Here is a 21,290-nt window from a genome sequence, read left to right as displayed (position 1 = left end):
AAGGTCAGCTACGACTTTGAGCAAGCTATAATCCTTAATAACATATTTGCTCAGTGAGAATAGTGGTACACACCTCCTAGAGTTGCCATGAGGACTATATGACTCTATGTAAGTACTCTGTGTAAAGTACTTATAAGGCAGTGCTGGTATACCATAATTGTCCAATAAGTGTTTGTGATGATGATAAGAAAGAAAAGAAAGAGCATATGAAGAAAGAGGAGGAAGAGGACAGGAAGAACTTGAACTGAAGTAGTCTTTAAGGGAGTTATATTAATGTTACTAAAGCAAGATTGATTGCCACATGGCAATTGATTGCCCCCTCCTTATTTTGGCTTAGCACTGCTAAATACTACTGTTTCTCTCCAGCCCAGACTGGCTCATTCTGGTGTGGCAACAATGACCATGTCCTGGCTCCAAGGCTTCATTCTTGTCTGTGACTTTACCTCGAAGCAAGGAACCCTTTTAATTTAGGTATCCCTTTTGTTTCCTGTATTTTTATTTTCTCTGACTTTTATGGAGGCTTAGTTAGCAAGATCTGAAATAAAGACTAGGTTCTAACTTCTTCTTGAACATAGTGGTTCTCCCATTCTTTCATTTAACAAGCATTTACTGAAAATTATTACATGACAGGCACTAAGTGCTGAGGGTTCACTGGTTAGCATTAACATGCAAACTCTAGTGCTAGAGGAACTTAAAATCCAATGGAGGTTTGCATGAAAAAAACACTAAATATAATTAGTCATTAGGGAAATGCAAATTAAATGATGATGACCTATCACTACACAACTATAAGAATGACTAAAGTAATAATTTCTGAAAAGTACACTAAAACTACATAATGCTAGAGCGACTGGGACTCTTCTGTATTGCTGGTGAGAATACAGAATAGTACAATCACTTTGGAAAATAGTGTAGCAATTTCTTTTAAAGTTAACATACACTTGATATATGACCCATCAAACCCAACCCTAGGTATTTACTCGAGATATAAAAAATTTAAATTCACACACACAAAAATACAAAAAAATTATAATAGTTTTATTCATAATTGCCCCAAACTGGAAATTACCTGTCTTTCAACTGATGAATGAATAAGCAAGCTGTGGTACATCCATATATTGTAATACTGCTGATATAAAAAGAAACACATTACTAATACATGCAATGCTGTGGATGGATCTTTAATACATTACGTTGCATGAAAAAAGAACTCAAAAGTGTTACATACTGTAGTAATCCATTTATATGACATGCTGGATCAGAAAATAGATCAGCAATTTCCAGGGACTTGGGGGTTGGGAAGAGGAGTTGGCTACAAAGGGACAGTGTGAGGTTAACTTTTTGGGTAATGAAATTTTAAGAACAAAAAGGAATAAATTTTACTGCATATACATTTTTAAAACTGGTTTAAAAATAGAAAAATTGTATAGACAGAGGAGGGGAAAGTACACTCAACAGTATGTTGATGGATAATAAATCAAATATTCTCAAGAGAAGATGTAACTATATGCATCCAATCCTTCATTTTGTGGAGATAAAATTTCTATGTGGTCCTGCTCATTTCAGTGAAATGCTAATTAGGCAAAAATAAACTTTTAATAATTATAATAGATCAAGTCAATATTTCATGAGAGGTCAAAATAAATATTTCTTTTAAACAAAATAAATAAGTTATAAATGCTCACCAAACAAGACTGAAAAACGTATCATTTTAGCTGGACTAACAACGTTGTAAAAAACTCAAGCCTATGTGAAAGGTATGGACTTTAAAGTCTTATTGATGCAGCAAATAAAATTTACTTATAAAAGAAAATTTGATTTCCAGGAGCCTGAGTTTGATTTGTTTTGAAAACAGCAATCTGAATCTAGTCCTGGCCAAGAATCAATTTATCTATAACCAAAATACCTTAATTCAACTTATCAAAGATGGTGTTCTTCTTTATTTTGAGGGCCACAACCCTGGAAGGAATTCAAAATAATTATAGCAGTCACTCTAGAAGGGTCTAAAAATTAAAATAAATAAATGTTAATAAATTACACCCATGATGTTGACATTTAAAATAATTAATTAGCTTTGTAGCTGTTTTATTTGTATGTTTCATTTATTATTTCAAGTGTTTGCAATACTCAAAACCATCAACCATGCTTCATATATAACAACAGTTAAAGTCAAGATAAATTATTTAATAAATGTGTGATTATTGTTTAAATCCCAAAGATGGATGAGTTTCAAAATTTTGTTCATTAGATACATGGGTTTATTAAATTAAGCATTAAACAAAATATACACACAACATCCACTGGAAGTGATAAACATACAGAAAACTGGGAGAGATCAGTGAGTTGGTTAAAACAATGACATAGAGGAGGAAGAATTTGGACATCTGGGGATAGAAATTAAACACACACACACACACACAAAACAAAACAAAACAAAACAACAAAAAAACCCAACTTATTTTCGTGAGAGAAAAACAGCCGAGAGTTAGCAGAAATGATCACAGTTATTTATTTGAGCATGAAAAGTCTCTGAAGTGTTGTAATTTTGCCTAAGGCTTTGGTGGTAGCAACTACTCTTGGATGATGGAATATAATCTCTTTGCTTCTTTTGTTACATAGTTTTATATATTTTTTTGTTTCCATTTGTTTTTACAATGAATCCTGAGGTGCACTGGAGGTATGAAAATGGGCTGTTGGGTAACACTATATGAAGAATGCCCATGTAAGTCAGTGTTGTTCTGTCAACGGATTTGTCATCTGATTTCTTCATCTCAGGCTGTCCAATATGGTATTTATTTTTTTTGTATATTTTTCTTTTTCTCCTACCTTGACGTAGTAGCTCTTGGGTTATTCTAAGTTAGAACAGAAAATGTTGGTTGATAGACTCTTAGGAGATTTTCTTGTCATTATGGCATTCTCTCTATGATGGGAGTCAGGCCATGTCCCAGGCTGAATCTTGCCATAAAACAAGATTTCACAAAAAATTGTATTAGCTCAGAAGTTAGACAATGTTCCAAATCGCTCTCCATCACTTTTATTTTCCTCCCCTCCCCACACAACAAAATAACCACCTCTAGTAACAACAGTGGGGAGAGAAGGGATGGGAGCTAAAGAAAAAGTGACTGAGGAGTGGTGGGAAAGCCATCAGGAGGACCTTTTCCTTTTTGTGACGTATTAGTCTGTGAGCTCCATGGTACCTGGGAAATAACAGAAAGTCATCTTGCTGCACCAAGAACCCTGGAGCAGCACCAAGGACCCTGGAGAATCATTCTGGGGCAGATGTCGTACGTACTGAGGCCTCATGAAGAAATGTTTAATATTTGCCTGTCTGATATCAGGAGTGCTATGGATCAGTGACTCCTGAGTATTTCACCCCCCGCCCCCATTTTGAACAGGAATGCTTATAGTAGTTACATTATTCCTGAGCCATCATATCACAGATATATCCAGATAACTTTTTTTAGATATAAAATCTACAGATAAGGGAAAATGTACTTGAGAAGCTGGGCTAAAGAACTAAACCTGTCACGCTTCATTGGCCCCTGTATCTGGTAAAGACATTTTGGATTTTGACCTGATGTTGTAATTACACTTTTGGGAACTTTGGGAGTAGCTGAGTCTATTTTGCGTATGGAAAGGATGTGAATGATTAAGGGCTAGAGGGTGGAGTATGGTAGCCAGTCTCCAAGAAAGCCCCTAATACTCCCTGCATCTTGGTACACGTGCTCTTGGGTTGTCCCCTCCCACATTGTAGCAGTGTTGCTCTGTGTGACCAGTAGCATATGGCAAAAGTGACGGTGTGTCACTTCTAAGATTAGGTGATCATCTTACTTCTGTCTTGGTCTTTGTTTCTTGGATCACACTCTGAGGGACATCATCAGCCATGGAGATGTCCATGAGGACACTCAAGCAGAGAGACCCATATGGTGACCAACTGAGGATCTGGCCAATAGCCAGGAAAGAGCTGATACCGCCCGAATAACAACACATGAGCTCGGAAGCAGGTTGTCTTCCAGTCTAGATGTCCGATGACCGCGGCCCTGATGGAAAGCCTGACTGAACTCTTAGAAGATGCTGTAAGCCAGAACCACCAACTAAACCCCACCTGGACTCCTTACCTATAGAGATTGTGAAGCATGACTTCATGACGTGTTGCCAAAATGTTATTCCAAAGGAATACTTTAAAAATGGTTGCCCTGAAATGCCACATCATTGCACACAGCTGCCATGGAAAGCCCTGCCAGCATTCAGACAGAATTTTACCTGTATAGCCAGAAAAAACAAATGGGACACAACGCACACACCCTTTCAAAGGTGATTGGGATATTTCCATGCATTCTTATTATCTCAGTCACCAGTGTGTATCTGTACTCCTTGGTCACCCATCATTAGCAGAAGATCACACCTGTCCTGCTTTGCTCCAATCACCTGTTCTCGCCTTCTTCCCCAAAGCTACTACTCTGCCTTCTGGGGTTTCTGCTCTTTGTTTAACTCTTCTCTGTCCTCAAACTTTTCTTAGAACCCTTCTTCCCTTATCACTTTGCTCTAATTGAAGCTTGGCTCTCTCTTGAGGCCACACTTTCCTATAGCCTTCTCTGGGCAAGTCTGGTTTTATCTCTCATGCTCACATATGTCTGGGACAGGAAATGAAGTTGGTGTTTCATCTTAATTTTCATTCCTGTTTTCAGACCATATGATCTCTCTCTCTCTCCCCACCTCCTTCACACACAGACACACACACACACTCTCTCTCTCTCTCTCTCTCTCTCTCTCTCTCTCTCTCTCTCTCTCTCTCTCTCTCTCTCTCTCTCTCTCTCACTACACACACACACACACACACGCACATTACTCCATTAAGGTGCATGACATTCAGTTATACCATCCTCTTCCCAGATTCATTGCTTTCATCTACTGACCCCTGTTCACTTTATTTATCAAAGGCCTTAGTTCCTGGCTCGAAATATTTTTTCTATTCCTTAGATCCTGTGATTGTGCTTGCAACCTGAGCATCCATATAGAAACACTGCCTAATAATGCCCTTTATTCTTTGATCTGCTTATGTGTGGTCTCACCTCAGCTACCCAGGGCCATACCTGAAAGTATTCCACTTTTGAAATGTTGATTTCAAACACCCCACTTTCTGATAAACTCCTCTTTTTTATTTTCCCTATCATGTATTTGACTTTCCCCAATGTCATTATTCTTTGGCAGCATTGAGACATATAGTCTGTTGTCACCCATCATTTTCTTTCTAGCCATCAGTCTCCTCCTTGCCCTATTTCCCTTTTGGTCTGCCCAGTTTCCATATCCCATCACTATGATTGCTCATGGAAAATATCCGCAATACACTTGCCATCTCTTCTTCTGTCATTCTCCTGACAAAATGCCAACACTGGAGGAAATCTTTCACAAGCTACTTCGATGCTAATATACAAGAATTTTAACTTTGCTGGAAAAAATCTCTCCACTGAGTAGAATAATTTTAGTTTAAATTGATAACTTCTCTTCCAACAATTGTTTATTCAGCAAGTATTTTGTTTATATCAGGTAGTTTTAGACCTTGGAGGACTAAAAGAAGCACCAAAAAAAAAAAAAAAAAAATCCCAGCCATCACGGAGCTGGCATGTTAGAGTGTCACTCTTCTCTTTTCTTCATACCCAGTTTACTCACTGACTCACTGCAGTTGGAGTTATTGTTCCATCATAACTGCTCTACTCAGTGACTCTAAGTTGCTAAATCCAGGGGACAATTCTTTGGCCTCATCTTTGTCATCAAGAGGACAGAATTTTTCCAGCTCCCTCCCACTTTTCTTTGGTTCTTCTTTTGGCTTCTATTGTCACATTCTTTTGCCTTTTCTGCCACCCCACAGACCACTCCATCTCAGCCTCTGTGATTTCTGCCTCATCTTGTACCATCCTCTCTACCATTTGCTCAGTAGATGACCTCATGAAATTCTCTGTATTTAAGTGCCATCTGTACAGTTTCAGTTTATGTCTTTAGCCTAAACTTTTCTCCTGATCGCCAAACTTTCATATCCCACTTAACATGTCTAGTTGGATGGTTTACATACATCTCAAACTTGATACATCCAAAATATGTCCTTTCCCCCTTAAATCTGTGCTTTTTCTCTTTCACAGTCATTTCTTTTTCAGAAAATTATACTATAGTTCACTTATGCGAGCCAGAAGAACATACCCATAATTTTATAATTATGGCTCTGTTTGGTCCCCAGTCTATCAGTCTCCCCTTTCTCTTTACAATCCAACCACCCTAGCTGTTGTTTTCCACTTCCTCAGACTCACAAGGCTTACTGACTCAGGGACATTGCTTATGGTGTGTCCTGTGTTTGGAGCATTCTTTCTCCTAGTCAGAAATGACTTTGAATGACTATGAAGAAGATAGATTTCAGCTTTAAAATGCTCCACAAGAACTACATAATTCCTTTGTACCTCAAGTATCATGAGTGTCGGTATTTGCATTTATTGATTTTGATACCACATGTGGGTGGTTTTGATGGGGACTGCTCTCTTCTTCTAACACCCGGTTATGGTTACATGTAGATTGAATACACCATTTGGACCCCTGTTGAGCAAACATTGGTTGGATCTATGCTAGTAAGTGGAGACAAATTAGGTTTATTGTAGTGTTTGCAGAATATCTCCAGTTAGTATAAGCATAAACTGGAGATCCAAAAATTATGGAGTTTACTTTGTAATACCATGGAATTAATATTAAACGCAGCTGATGAGTAAAAAGGGTAGCATCTCTAGAACAGTTAAACTCTTTAAAATGTGCTTGCTAAAGACTTTTATCTCATATTATATTCTTTCTGCAGGGAACACTATCGGTTTTTGACAACGCTGCTCTATAGTAATGCTCAGTGCAACAATAAATTTCTTCCAGTGGGTGACTAAAAGCCGTGTGAAAAGCTTTGTAGTCATTCAGCTCATCATTCTTCATAAACTTCTGCATTGCAGTTCCATTTGTTTCTTGGTTATTTTGTAGAATTTCCCTTTAGTGGATGTCTGTCAATTTCTTCACATCTGGATCCAATTAGAGATCATTTTTTTTATATGAATCTAATTACCTGTCTCTACATGTGCTCAGCAGAGACACAATTATTAATAAGAGTTTGAATGTGGCTTTCCATTTTCAAATTGCTGTGTCCTTTTATTAGGCAATCCTCAATAACTTGAATTCCAGCCCTAATCCCTAGTCTGGCTTTTAGAGAGACATTGAGAAAACTGGGACACCAGAAAGTAGTGTAAATTTGGTCTTAAAAGTGGGCCAAATCAGGGGGCAATGAAATAGGACTGACTGCTATGTGGTATAATTTCAGGGGTACAAGGGAGGACCTTTGTTCAAAAAATCTTCTTTGCTTTGATGGTTTAGTGAGTTCTTGCTCTGCCACTACTATCAAAAGGGGTAGTAAGCTTATATGTTGCTGTGGGTTTTTGCTAAATTTTGACTGCCATATTACTATCTTCTTTCTGCTAACAAAACTTTAATTTCCTTTTGGAGAATCACTACTTTTTCCACCATTAATTTGTGTGTATCTGCAGGGGCTCTACACTCACCTCCAGGGGTGGCATATGTGACGTAAGTCTGGCTATTTAGCATTTCATGTCTCCTTCCCCATAGGGATTGGTTGAGAAATGAGGACACATCCTGAGCTAGCCTAATAAGAAAAAAATCTTGAGCCTCAGGAATAGCTACCAGGCAAGGGCACTTAACTTGAAAAGACATGCTAAGGCACTAGAGCCACTTTTATTATTATATTTTTTAACAGAAGATGAGTCATGTCAGAGTAGTCAGCCAACCCAGAGGAGGCAAAGCTGTGAGAAGGAAAGAGAGAAACCAGGTTTTTGCCTTTATTTGAACTCCTGAATTGACCCAAACCTAATGTTCTACTATCATCTTATTTTTAAATTATGTGAATCAAAAAACATGCCTTATGTTTAAGAAAGTTTACTGTTGGTTGCACCTGAAGGACTCTTAATTGACACATTGATTATTTACATTCTAATTTTAATTGGTTTCTTTCCTGAAAGTTAGATTTGATACTGGGAAACTGAAGGAAAAGCACAGTAGAAATGTATGTTGAGCAAACATGGGAATATATCCAGTGAAGAGAAAAGGGAAGAGAATGGAAATCTTAGAAGTTCAGATTTAGAATTCAAAGTCTAAGGCTTTTGATTTTGCTGGGACCTATTACATTTAATGTACCTACTCACAACTTCTGACAAGTTTAACTGTTTGGAAATGCAGTAGAAGACATAATAGAATAAACAACTAAGACTGTTGTATAGTATATGTTATTGGATGAATTGTGTCTTCCCAAATTTATATGTACCTCAGAATGTGACAGTATTTGGAGACACAGCCTTTAAAGAGTTAATTACGTTAAAATTGTGGCCATTCGGGTAGACCCTAAACCAATCTGACTAGTGGCCCTATAAGAAGTGGAAAATTGAACACGCAAAGAGACTCCAGTGATGTACGTGATCACTTGAGAACATTCCAAAGATGTGGCCACCTGTAAGCCAAGGAGAGAGACCGCAGAAGAAACCAAACCTGCCAACACACTGCTCTTTGAATTCCAGCATCCAGAACTGTTGGAAAATAAATTATCTGTTGTTTAAGCCACCCAATCTGTGGTATTTGTTATGGCAGCCTTAGCAAATTAATATAAAATACATGTCACATTTATTGTTTAATCTCAGTGTGGAATTTAATTTCAAGAGTACGTGCATTTTTTTTTTTTGGGGGGGGGGGCGGCGAACTGTCAATTACCTAAAAAGGTGTACCTATTATATGAAGGAATATGTAGTAGTTGTGGGAGAGTGGGCATTCCCAAATATAATACAAAATTCTAGAATGCATGATGTTCGCAGTCAATTTGGGTATTTAATCCATCTATACATAAAGCAAACAAACAAAAAGATCTGAATCAAAAAATGATAAATGAATAGTACAAACATAGGTATTCTGGGGATGCTCAGAAATGAGGAGTCACTTTAAACTAGAATGGTTAGAAAATTTTTTCAAGAGAAGTGCCGTTTGAGTTGGGTCTCAAAAAGGGGAGAGATTTTAGTTAAGAGCAAAGAAGACATTCTGAGAGAGGCAAATTTTGTCTCCAAAATATAAAAATACAAAAGATGTTTGGGGAATAGGAATAAATCAATGAGTCCAGAAAGGAGGATGCCTATGGAGAATAATAATAAAATAAACCCAGGAAAGTAGTATAAAGGCAGATTATGGAGAATGTGACTGTCAGACACATTAACTTGGATTTTTTTTTTTTTTTTTTTTTTGAGGCAAAAAAAGAGAAACCATTAATTGTTTTTCAGCAGAGAAGTGATATGATAAGTGCCTGTTTGGGGAAGAGTTCCTTTTTGGCATCCCAGAGGAGTGTGTTAGAAGGAATTCAAGGTGAGAGAGTGGAGACTGGGAAAGGCAGTATTGGCCATTCTCTACCAAGGAGGAGATTGGGGTTGATAAAAGCTCCCCTTAACTCTTACCTGGAGATGTGTGTACCCAAGCGTAATGTTTAGTTTGATTTGCCTCAGGCAATGTGAATAGCACATTAACTCTTTCTAAACATATTCTGAGTTTTCTTTTAAATGCTAAGTAAGTCCTTGTTCAACTAACTTTTACATGAGACTTGGCAAATCTTAATAATAATATACATTTTTGAAATAAGATCTTTATATTCTTCTGTTACTAATTCCCCCTGGTGCCCTTGCATAAAATGCATGAAATCTCCTCATTATTGCTTAAATGCCCTTGCCGATAAGAAACTATTTATTTCGTTGTGGGAATTTTCCTTCAAACACCTGTTCCAAAAAATAAAAAAAATAAAAAAATAAAAATAAATCTGCAAATTCTCTCTAGTTCAAGGTTATTTTTTTTTTTTAAACAAGTGTTCAGCCCACTGAATCAGTTTTCTCATAGAGTCCACTGAGGAATGTACTGATCTGCGTTCTCTTTCCAGATGTGGTTTAATTGTTTAACATAAAGACATATGCTGAGATTTAGGAAGAACTCCCTCCAGAACTCAGTATTATCATTATGTGCCCATTTAAAACCATCAATGATCAACCAGAGATCTTTCCTGCCCTTCAATTAAAACATACTAGATGGGCAGGATATGGTAAACCAGATGCAATAATTAAGAGAATAGTTTAACTATTCATATTGCACATGGCTGTTTGCTACAGCATGACCATTAAACAAAGAATAAAGCCAATAAGGGTTGTATGGCCTCATAAAAATTCCATTTGGCTTGGAAATACAGTACCGTTTTACATTAATGTTAAACACTCCAAGAGATAATTACAGTCATGAGTCAACTGTGTCAAATAATTAAATACAGAAAATAGATCAATGAAAAAGTCCCTGTCCTTAACTTCTACCCTTTCCAATCAAAGAAAAAAAATATTCACAAAAGAAATTCTGTTTGGAAGCCAGATCCCTTGGGAACTGAAGGTGGCAGCAGGGAAAAGATATTACTATCATGTTCCACATACAGAGGAAACCATTTTCTTCTGGCAGCTCCAAAATTTTGCAAAAAGATCAATTATTTAGAAAGAGTAATTACTTGGCAAATTCATTAAGTGATATCAAAGGATTGCAAAGGCGTTATTAAGTTGCTTGGTAAAATAAGTTATTTCTATTTAGGTGATAATGGTAAAACATTCCAAGAAAATAAAATAGAAGGCTTTTAGATTATATAACATACATAGAACAGTATATCAAGCTAATTGTTTCTGCAGAAGGTAATCATATTGCCAAATATTCCATTTATCTTGAAAATATTTATTACTCTATTTTGAAAATTTCCTTCTCTCCCTTTTTCTCTTCCCATTTCTTTTTCTCTGCAGAATAAAGACATCCTTCTGCTAGCTAGTTTGTTAATGACAAACTACTCTGTTTTGGAGTGATTGTGTGGAAGTTGAAACACATTTGTGATGTTTTTCTTATGAGGGACAAAGGTATCTAATTTCTCTTTGATAGCAGGTAGTTAAGCCCATTCAAATCTCTTTTCCTTGGGGTTTTCAAAGGTCCCTGAAATGAGTAGCTCCGAATTCCCTTGTCTCCAATTAAGTTGTTGAGGGAAAAGTTAACCAGGGTTCTCCTAAGAGCCTGATGTACAGGGCAAGAACTAGCTGTTAACTTAATGAACCAATCAAAGGAATTTATAAAAAGGTAGAAGTCATGGGGGAATCCAGAAAAGCAACTGAAAAGGGAATTACTCAGTTACGTGAATATCAAGAAAGTGAATTAAATTAAATCTACTGAACTTCTAAAAAGTGATAATTTCATTCGAATTGAATCTGACCTTAGTTTTTGAGGATTTCTGTAATAAAGAATTATGTACTCAGTTCCTGTTGGCTTTTGACCAGGGAGTTAAATCCCACCTCTTAAGGGTTAGAAAAGTCCTTTTCACCTCAATTATGTGTGATTCATACCTTAGTATTTGTGTCTGTAAACTTCCATTGTTGTCTTTTATGGAAGGGACATTTTAATCTAGATCAGCAACTCAACCATGTTAATGAGCCTCTTGGAGGAGAGCCCAGAATCATGCAAGACAAAGAGACACTCCTATCATGAACTTTCCAAGTTAAGGTAATAGGTAGTATGATCCAGTATTAGCTTTGCATAACATACAGTCACATTCTTATAATACAAATCTGTAGAAACCAATTGCATTATGTTCACAGAGTGTGAATTTTCCTACTGCGTTGTAATAGTTTCTGGCAGAGATTATAAATTTATAGCATGACACCATAGCTGGGGTCAGTTGCTAATAAGTGTTATCATGAAAAGACCATCTTGTGGGAGAATAAAATAGACAATGATTGTGGTTTATTTCTATTCTTTAGTTCAGTTTATCACCCTTTGTAGTTGGTATCTGATTGCTTAGTCATCTTTCCATAGTAATTCTGGTAGTGCATATGGCCAGAATGGGATTGGCACCCTTATCTCCATGTCTCCAGGCATGGGCGTGTCATCCAAGTTGGGTTAATCAGAATATTCCCATTCTCTGAGCTGTTGGTAAAACAACAACAACAAAATACATACATACATACATACATACATACATACATACATACATACATAAATAAAATAAAACCACCTCACTATTTTTCAGTGAACTTGAGCTGTAAGAATGCTGTGGCCATGTTGCTGTTACACATTAAGAGAGCCATTTGAGGAAAGGATTCAAGCAGAATGAAGCAAACAGAATGAGAAGAATAAATAAAACAGGACCCTAATGACAGGGAACTCTTGGAATTACCTTTGAATCCAGCTCCATCTTTTCAAAAGCTTTCTAGAGTTCTGAGCCAGGGATTTTCTTTCTTTTGGTTAGGTTTTTGTCATATGCAATGTATTTGAGATGCAATCTGAAAATGCAGAAATAAATAACAATATTTCCCCTTGTTTTGGACATTATACTTCAATGTATGTAATTTAAGATAACTTATTAACTTTTTTTTGGCAGCCTCACAACAAAGGTAATTTGTTTTGAATTTGTTCTTAACTACAGCTAATTGCTGAAGCATTGTTGAGTCTTCACTCCAATTGTCCCTTTAAGAAGTCTTTGATACAATTAGGCTTAGTAGACTTGTCAGTGACTCCCTCATTATCACACTATAATTATACCCTGGAAACCATCTGAAGTCTTGTGAGTCATTAGTCACAAAAAAGTGACCATATAATTTATCATCCAAACTGCAACTCTTTTGAGAGTATAAAAGGGTGCTATTTAATAACTAGTGTAAACAGAAGCTGACCCAGCCAAACTGGGATTATGGTTCCCCTAACTATGGAGGGATTAGAACTAATATTTACACAAGATTCAATCTAAAGAGAATGAAATCAAACTCATCAGCTTGAAAACTTTTGTTAACGACTGAGTGAAATACTCTGTAGTTTGACTTGATTTATGCGACTGTGGTTCATGAACTTAGTAGAACTAGTTCATCGTTTTTCTCAATTCTGCCCTTTTATTGTATGTAGACTTTAACAATGCCTTCTAGAGCCAGATTTCCAGGTTGGCTAACCTCTTTTCCTTCAGAGAAATAGGTACTCGTAAATTGGAAGCCAGCATTCCCAGTTTCCAGCAACTGTTTCCAAACATCGTTCTTTCCCCCTCAGTTATGTCATCAGGTATAGTGCCTCCCCTGAAAAATAGTATGTCCAGTTGAGGACATTGGGCAAGTGTTTAATTAGCTGCACTCAGCTGAACGCTGTGTCTGGGCTCCACCCATGTCTCCAAGCTAAAGATCTGAAGAATTCCAAATTCTTCTACAATTCCCTTTGGGTGGAACAAGGAAGAGCTTGCAGGCCGACAGCCAACTTGTCCTCATCTCAACTCAGTGCTGAGCATCCACTTGTGAACAGGCAGTTTTAAAACAAAACAAACAAAAACACAATTCAGCCCTTTCTTCAAATAAATTTTGTGAAGTATCAGATTAAAGAAAAACCTTTTGTGCTTGTTTTGTTTTTTACCCTTCCTCTCTGGATGCTGCATATGGGCTGTTTCCTGACTTGTAGTCAGAGCCAGACTCCAGGCTGGTGTAAAATTGCAGAGGTTAAAAAGAGACATGCTTTTGGGTGGAGCTGAGAGTTTGGAGAAGGGAAATTGAGAGTAGAGATGGCTTTGAAGTCAGAGATTCCTGTCTTGCTGATTCTGCTTGGTGTTTTGCAGCAGTATTGTGTTAATTGTCAATATCTTCTGAAAAACTTGTTTATAAGAAGCTAGATTTTCAGGTCATTTTTAAATTAAAATTTATAAAAATGTTACATAAAAATGTAATTTATTCCACACCATAGAAGACAATATCCTGTTTCTGTTTCTTTTCTTTGGCGCTCCAAATATATTGAGGAAAGCACATGATCTCCATAATCTTTTAAAATCCTATTTCTGAGGCATATCACAAAATATTTAAAATTGAACACTAATGTTTTTACTTTAAAAACCATAGACTTCCTACTAAAGAATCTAAGTAACAGGAAGATGAACTCAAATTATTTACTTGTTGCTTGATTTATTTTAAGAGCACCAAATGCTTAAGGGCTCCTAACTAAGCACATGTACAAAGTTTGAATGCTACAGTAAAACTCAAGCCAGAAGTCTGTCCACTCTGCGTGGAGCCAGACCCAGGAGATTTAATCTTGTCTACGTTTCCCAAAAAAGTGAACACACTGGAACTAATTCTGTGTTTTTGGGAAGTTGCCAAAAAACAAAACAAAAAAAAAAAAACAGCGAGAGAGACCCAAAAATCATAGCAACACACTCAGCTTGGTAACTCTGCATCTGGCTGAAATCCAGGTCACGTTTTCCAGGATGCCCAGTTGGCCAAAGGGCTCCAGCTATATCTGCTACATTATCCACATATGCTTCCTTTGATACAAGCAAAGCCAGTTTCCTCCCACCCCACAAAAGGGATGATGCCATTATTCCATCATAGGCAAAGCTATCGCTATGACATGTAGCTTATAAGAGAAACTACATACATTTTTTTTTTTTTTTCAGATTCTGAACATAGACTGTATTTGATGGTCAGAAAATAGGCAAGGAATGTCCCATATTTTGGCTGAGAAAGCGACTGTCTCAATAGCCTCTAATTCATGGAATGAGGTAAGCAGAGAGCAGCGATGGCAGACACTGCTGTAGAATACCTAGCAGAATGGGAAAGTCAGGAATCTCTGACTTCAAAGCCATCTCTACTCCCTATATATTCCACCCCTTCCCAGCCCTATAAATATATAAAGAGAATCTGCACAGACTTGAAAAATGCCCAGCTGCTTTTAGATGGATTCTATGATGCCCTTCATGACACAACTGGATTTAAGCAATCAACACATCACGGATAATAATGAACACTTGAGTTTTAATCTGAGACATCTAAGTGATGAATATAAACTTACCAAAGTTTAAAATATGTTTTAGTTTCTTGATTTTGGCACTTTTTCTATTTCTTTATTACTATTCAGTAATCCTAGAGTTATAGAGTCAATTGGTATTAAAAAAAAATTCTTATTCCAGAATATAAAAGACTGGATAGTTAACAAAAAAAAGATATTTTCAGCTCTTGTTTTTTTGTCTGTTTGTTTTTAATTTTAGGGAGTTCATCTGCTCATTATTACACTATTTCTAAACAAAAGAGTGTGGAATTTAGTATGCAGTGCAAATATTTGCAAATAAAAATAGGGAAAGAAATTTCATCTATTGTTTGGAGTTACTGTGATTATCAGCTAGGAGAGTGGATATGAAAGGGTTTTATAAACCTTAAGCATTACATCGTTGACATTATTTTATTCATCAAACACTTACTTAATATTATATTGTATCAGGCATAGTCTTCAATGCTGCCTATAAAAATATGAGCCAGACACAGTTTTGCCATGAAGAAGCTTTAATCCTATTGGAGGAGATGAGCTCCAGCATCACCATTGTTAGCACTGTGATTTGTTGCAAGCCCACTATGAGTTAGGCTCTGTTCCTGGCCCAAACGAAAAGTGGTAAGGAAACCAAAATTCCTGCCCTCTTCGAATTTAGAAAGTAAATAAGGAAATAAATGTACACTTTCAGGTATTGATAAAAATTATGAAGAAAGTAAAACAGGATAAAGTAATAATTGGATATTTTTGATAGAATAATTAGAGAAGAACTGTCCCAAAAGGAAGATGATACATGAGTCGGGACATGAATGATATTGAAGAAGAAGCCATGCAAAGATCTGGGGTTAATAAAATGGCCTCTCAGGCAAGAGAAAAAACAGGAGAATGTGGTGAATTGGAAGCTAAGTGAAGAAAGGAGAGGTCAACTCTTAAATATTACCGACAGGCCAATTAAAAATAAGAGTGAGAATTGAGCACTAAAATGGAGGCCTTGTAAGTAAGAATGGTTTGGGCAATTTTTTTTGAGGAAAAAAAAAGAGAAACCCTGACTGGATTAAGATAAAGAACAGTTGGGTGGTAAGGAGGTGGTGCCACCAAGTATAGACAACATTTTAGACATTTTGCTTAAAAAATAAGTAGAAAACAGTATAGCACTTACTGAGGGACATAGACTCAATCTAGAGTTTTTGAAGATTCTAGGTTAGTGGCTCTGAAACTTTTTGGTTTTAGAATTCCTTTATATACAGTGATACATAATATATATACATATACATATAGTTATTGATATTTACTGTATTATAAATTAAAATGTAGAAATATTTAACATGAATTTATTAAAAATAATAACAATCACATGTTAAGTAACATATTTTTAATGAAAAATAACTGTATTTTCCAAATCAAAAAATAGTTGGCCAAGTTTTTACACAATTGTACAAATTCCTTTAATGTTTGGCTTCATAGAAAAAAGATGGATTTTTATATCTGTCTCTGCATTCAATCTATTGTGATATGTTGCTTTGGTTAAGTATATGAAGAAGATCGTGCCTCATACAGATACGCATTTATTTATTTTTTTGCCTTGGTCACATACGCATTTTAATAGGCTATTTTGATCACTGTAAGTAGGTAATATAGTTTATCCTTAGAGACTGAAAATGAGAAATGCAAATAATGTCTTTTTATCTTTATAAAAATGATTTTGACCTTATGGACAGCCTGAAAATGTTTTGGGCTCCTGAGCAGTTGCTAGACTACACTTAGAGACCCACTTAACATACTATTTTATATCCAGTAACATCTGAGTTTTGTTTTGTATGAAATATTAGGGTAACAAAAAGTAAAATAACAATAGCAGAGAGCTTGTGAAAAGCTGAAATTCTTTTTCTTCCAAAAGAATACTAGCTTAGACCATTATATTATTTAAATAGAGTCCTGTAGGGTATATCAGCTGTGAGATTTGCTGCCTGACATTCTTCCTGTTAACAAAAGGTATCATCAGTTAGATGGTGGCTTTTCCCCCCCGGCTTTATTGGGGTAAAATTGACAAATAGAGATTATATGTATTTAAGGTATATAACTTGATGTTTTGATATACCTATACGTTTTGAAATGATCACCACAAACTAGTTAACATATCCATTACCTCACATAGTTACCTTTTTTCTTTTTGTGATAAGAACACTTAAGATACACCCTTTTAGCAAATTTCAAATATACAATACAGTATTGTTAATTATAGTCACTGCAGGTGGTGGCTGTTCTTAAAAGAGTATTTCCAATGACTAGTGCTTTCCTATGGTTAGTAATGGATTTTAGAAATTGTTATTTGTCCTTTTCTTTCAGCTATGAATTATTTTGGGGTGATAGATGGATATGTGCTAAAACGCATGAATTTTAATGTGTTTCTTTATTTTTCATGTCATAAAATTCAAGATGGAGGAGACCTCATGAGTTGTGCAGTCCATCACGGTGGCATAATATCATGGTTCTTTCCAGAAAGGCTTTGTCTGGCATAGTTTTAAATGAGAAAGGCAATTATACTCCCATTAGTTCCTTTGGGAGACTATTCCACTCAGTGATAGATCTCTATTTTGAAATGTTGCCCAACACTGAGCCCATGTTGGTAGAATGCTATTAACCCTTGATTGGATAAGCCCCATGTGGTTGCCTGTACAAGAGAATTTCACCCACATTACTTCTATGGTAAATGTTCTTCTAGCATGCAAGCCATCTATGGTCTGTGGTCTATGAACTCTGTGAGCCAACTGGTTATGAGCCCATCCTACACACTGACTTGTAAATTCTCTCCTATTGAATCATCTGATGTAGTTCATTATATAATTGTTCAGAGATTTCTGCAAGGATAATTACTAAAAGGGCATTGGGGATTGTCACATCTAGAAAATAGAAGAAAGGGTGATCTTATTTATTAAGAAAATTTTTATACACCGAAAGGAATGACGTGTTACTTAGTTATTCAACACGTTAATAACAACAATAGCCACAAATGATTTCATTTTTAGAGTCACCCTAGGACAAAGATTGTCCTCTGAGTAAGTAAATAAATACCTCAGGTATTTATAGTAATGATGATACAATAAATAAGTTCATAAACTTTTAAAAGAGAACACTCTTTTTATTTCTGTAACACAAAGTTAAGATATAAATCACCACGGCCGGTTCCTTAAAAGAATAAAATTTTCATGCCTTGAGGATATTCATAGAGCTTATTTAAACATTATTTCCTGAAAGCATAAATTTGAAATTCCAGTTTCTTCATGCTTAGTTGCTTGGATGATGGTTTGGGAGACATTATGCTGCCCCCTTTTCCTTGTATTTAAACATTTCCATTTACTCATAAATCTAGATTATTTTGTTTTCACTTTGAAAGCAATTGCAACAAATCTCTTGATGTAGTCCAGTAAATATTCTCATGTAAACTGATCTCTAAGTTATTTCTTAAGAGGCAGATGTCCCCCCTTACTGACATAACTTCATGATTTGTTCAAGTTAAGAAGAGGAAAAAGCAACAAACCAAAAGTGAAATTATGCTTATTTTATTATTCTAGTGCTTAGCAGTTGGGCAGAATGTGGTTGTTTTTTTTTTATTAATATAGAAGACTTTTCCCCCTCTTTTCCCGCCTTGTATGGCTTCAGTTGGTTTTGTTGTTCTTGTTGTTTTGTCTTTAAAGGGGAATGTTTGGATGAGTCAGTAAAGCAATAATGAAAAACAAGAGGTTGGAAGTTCCCTCTTTCCTCTCCCAGACAACATGAGGAAAGACATGCTGTTTTGAAAAGAAATCCAACTCTTCTCTGTTAAATGCACAAAAATAAAAATAAAATCAAATGAAGAAGCCAAAGGCACTTCAGTGGCTGCTAAAAAGGATCTTATTTTATTCAATCTGTAAAGGCAAATAATCCATTATTCTTTTAGAAATAGTGCTTTATCATATTCAGGATTCGTTTCACAAAATATATGGCAAAGCCAATGCCAATACCCAGTAACTCTATTACAAACCCACAAACATTTATGTTCTTACCAGAAAATGCATTAATAGAAATAGAAGGTAAGATTACTAAACTCTTAGAAGACTATTCATTTAGTAAGATTACTAAACTCTTAGAAGAATATTCAGATTCTCTTCACTATTTCAGATCGTTTTGAACTCTTGAGCATATTTTTAGCTCTATGAATTCATTTAGGAAAAAAAGGAAAAATAAATGTAGCTGTCACCTTAAACTGGTGTGTGTGTGTGTGTGTGTGTGTGAGTGTGTGTATACACTAACTGTTAGTTTCTAAACATGAATGGCAAAATGACTTCTCTTTGGCAGATGAAAAATGGGTAGTATCCTCTGCTTAGTATAGAAATATTACTAATCAATTCAGAATTATGGTCTATAGTTGATCTTAGCCTCAAGTTTGTGCAACAGAAGTTAGGCATACTATTCACTTGAGATTTCTTATCAACATTATGAAAACTCAATATGCCAAAAGTGATGTTTTAGAAAGCAGTCATTCTCTTACGGACTCTGGGAAATACCAAAAGAAACCCAAAACTCTTCAGTGGAGCTAAAAGGGCTGCATGCTACATAGTTAACTTTATTCATTCATTCATTCATTCATTCATTCATTCATTCATCAAGCATTCATTTTTTATATGCAAGGGTCTGTACTAGGTATTAGAAGAGAGGATAGATATGGATTGCAATTTTTCTTTTTGCCTAATTGTATATGAAACTCATGTAGTTCTTGCCTCTTGTATTCCTTAAATATACCAACAGCTGAAAAGTAATGGGAACCAATTCAAGGTGATGGTGATTTGAAGGCCATTGACACATGTTGAAAGTTTAGTTTTCAATACAGTGATGAAGGGACAGATTGAAGGAGGTTAAATAGAGAATGAGTTAGAGTAAAGCTGAGATTGAGGTATGGTAATAGAGTTTATAGACTTATTTTAAAAGTAAGAGGAATATCTGGAAACCGAGAATAGGGTAAGTTTAAGAGATATGTTTTCCATCCCCACTAAATGAAGGAGACTTGATATGTGTTCAATCAGAGGAAAATAAAAGTAATAGTGGAGAAAAATATCTGGAAGCTGCTGCTGTTGGGGATGGTGGTGTTGGTGAATATATTATGAGGTTATCTGAGTAAACCTAATTCCTGGAGGAAGTAAGATGGCATGGATGTAGGTGTTCCTCACCCCTGGGGGGTGCTCCCTTGTGAGCATGGTGTCATCATAGGTAGACACCCCAGGGGGAGAGGGATCTTCGAAGTACTTACCTGCATTGAAGGCCAGCTATTTGTTTCTTGTTTTGCATAAATATCTCTAAATTTCAGAATGAGGGCTTGGTTTCCGGACACTACACTAACAAGTTACCTAAATTCTCTATTCCTTGTGACATTACATGTAAAATGGGAATATTAGTAATGATCTTCATAGGTTGCTGTGATGATTAAATTCATTAATATAAACAAAGCACTTAGAAAAGTTCTTGGCACATAGTAAATGCTTATTATTATTATTATTTTATTGAAACTTTACACCCTCTTATTATGTCCTTGGTGTCTTTCCATCAATCATATCATTAATAAATGTATTTAGATAATTTTCAAACACCCTGTGGCCTTTATATTCCCAAGAATGAGGCTTTCAGAAAAATTCCGGTTCAGTCCACTCTACCATTCTAAACTAATAGTTTGTTAAATGAGGTTCATAATACACTCAGATAATTCATGTACTTCAACACTTGGCACATGAATTCCCTTTTCACCAAAAGGCTTCAGTCTCCCTAAAATGGGTAATTGAGTTTTTATCATGGGATTTATTTTTTCTCATTACAAAAATTATTCCCATGATTATATAAAAACACTTTAAAAGATCTTTTCTTGACCCCGCATTCCCCTCTAGCTACCACCCCACTTCTCTCTTTCCTTTATGGAAACTCCTTAAAATAATTATCTCTACTCATTGTCTGAAATTCTTCTTTTTGTTTTTTTCTTGAATTTGATCCAACCAGAGTTTGACCTCCACTGTCCACTGACACTGCTGTTTTCAAGGTCACCTGAGACCCCCACGTAGCTTAAGCCACTGGTGAATCTCACCTTGTCCTCATTTGACCTATTTGGCAACAAAACCATTAGCCGCAGCTTACTCCCTCCTCAGGGATCAACTTTCTCCTTGTAGCTTCCATTTCCCCACAAGCTTCTGATTTTCCTCTTATTTCTCCAACTTTTCCTTCTGAATCTGCTTTGTTAATTCCTCCTTACCTTCCCAATATTTAAAGTTTGGGATATCCGAGAGTCCAGTCTCTAGAATTCTTCTCTGGTTGCATTCATTTCATTGCAAATTCATCTGGTCTTACGGCTTCAAGCACTT

Source organism: Rhinolophus sinicus, linkage group LG06 (assembly GCF_036562045.2).
Source record: "Rhinolophus sinicus isolate RSC01 linkage group LG06, ASM3656204v1, whole genome shotgun sequence".
Classification (NCBI taxonomy): Eukaryota; Metazoa; Chordata; class Mammalia; order Chiroptera; family Rhinolophidae; genus Rhinolophus; species Rhinolophus sinicus.
This window is presented reverse-complemented; position numbering follows the sequence as displayed.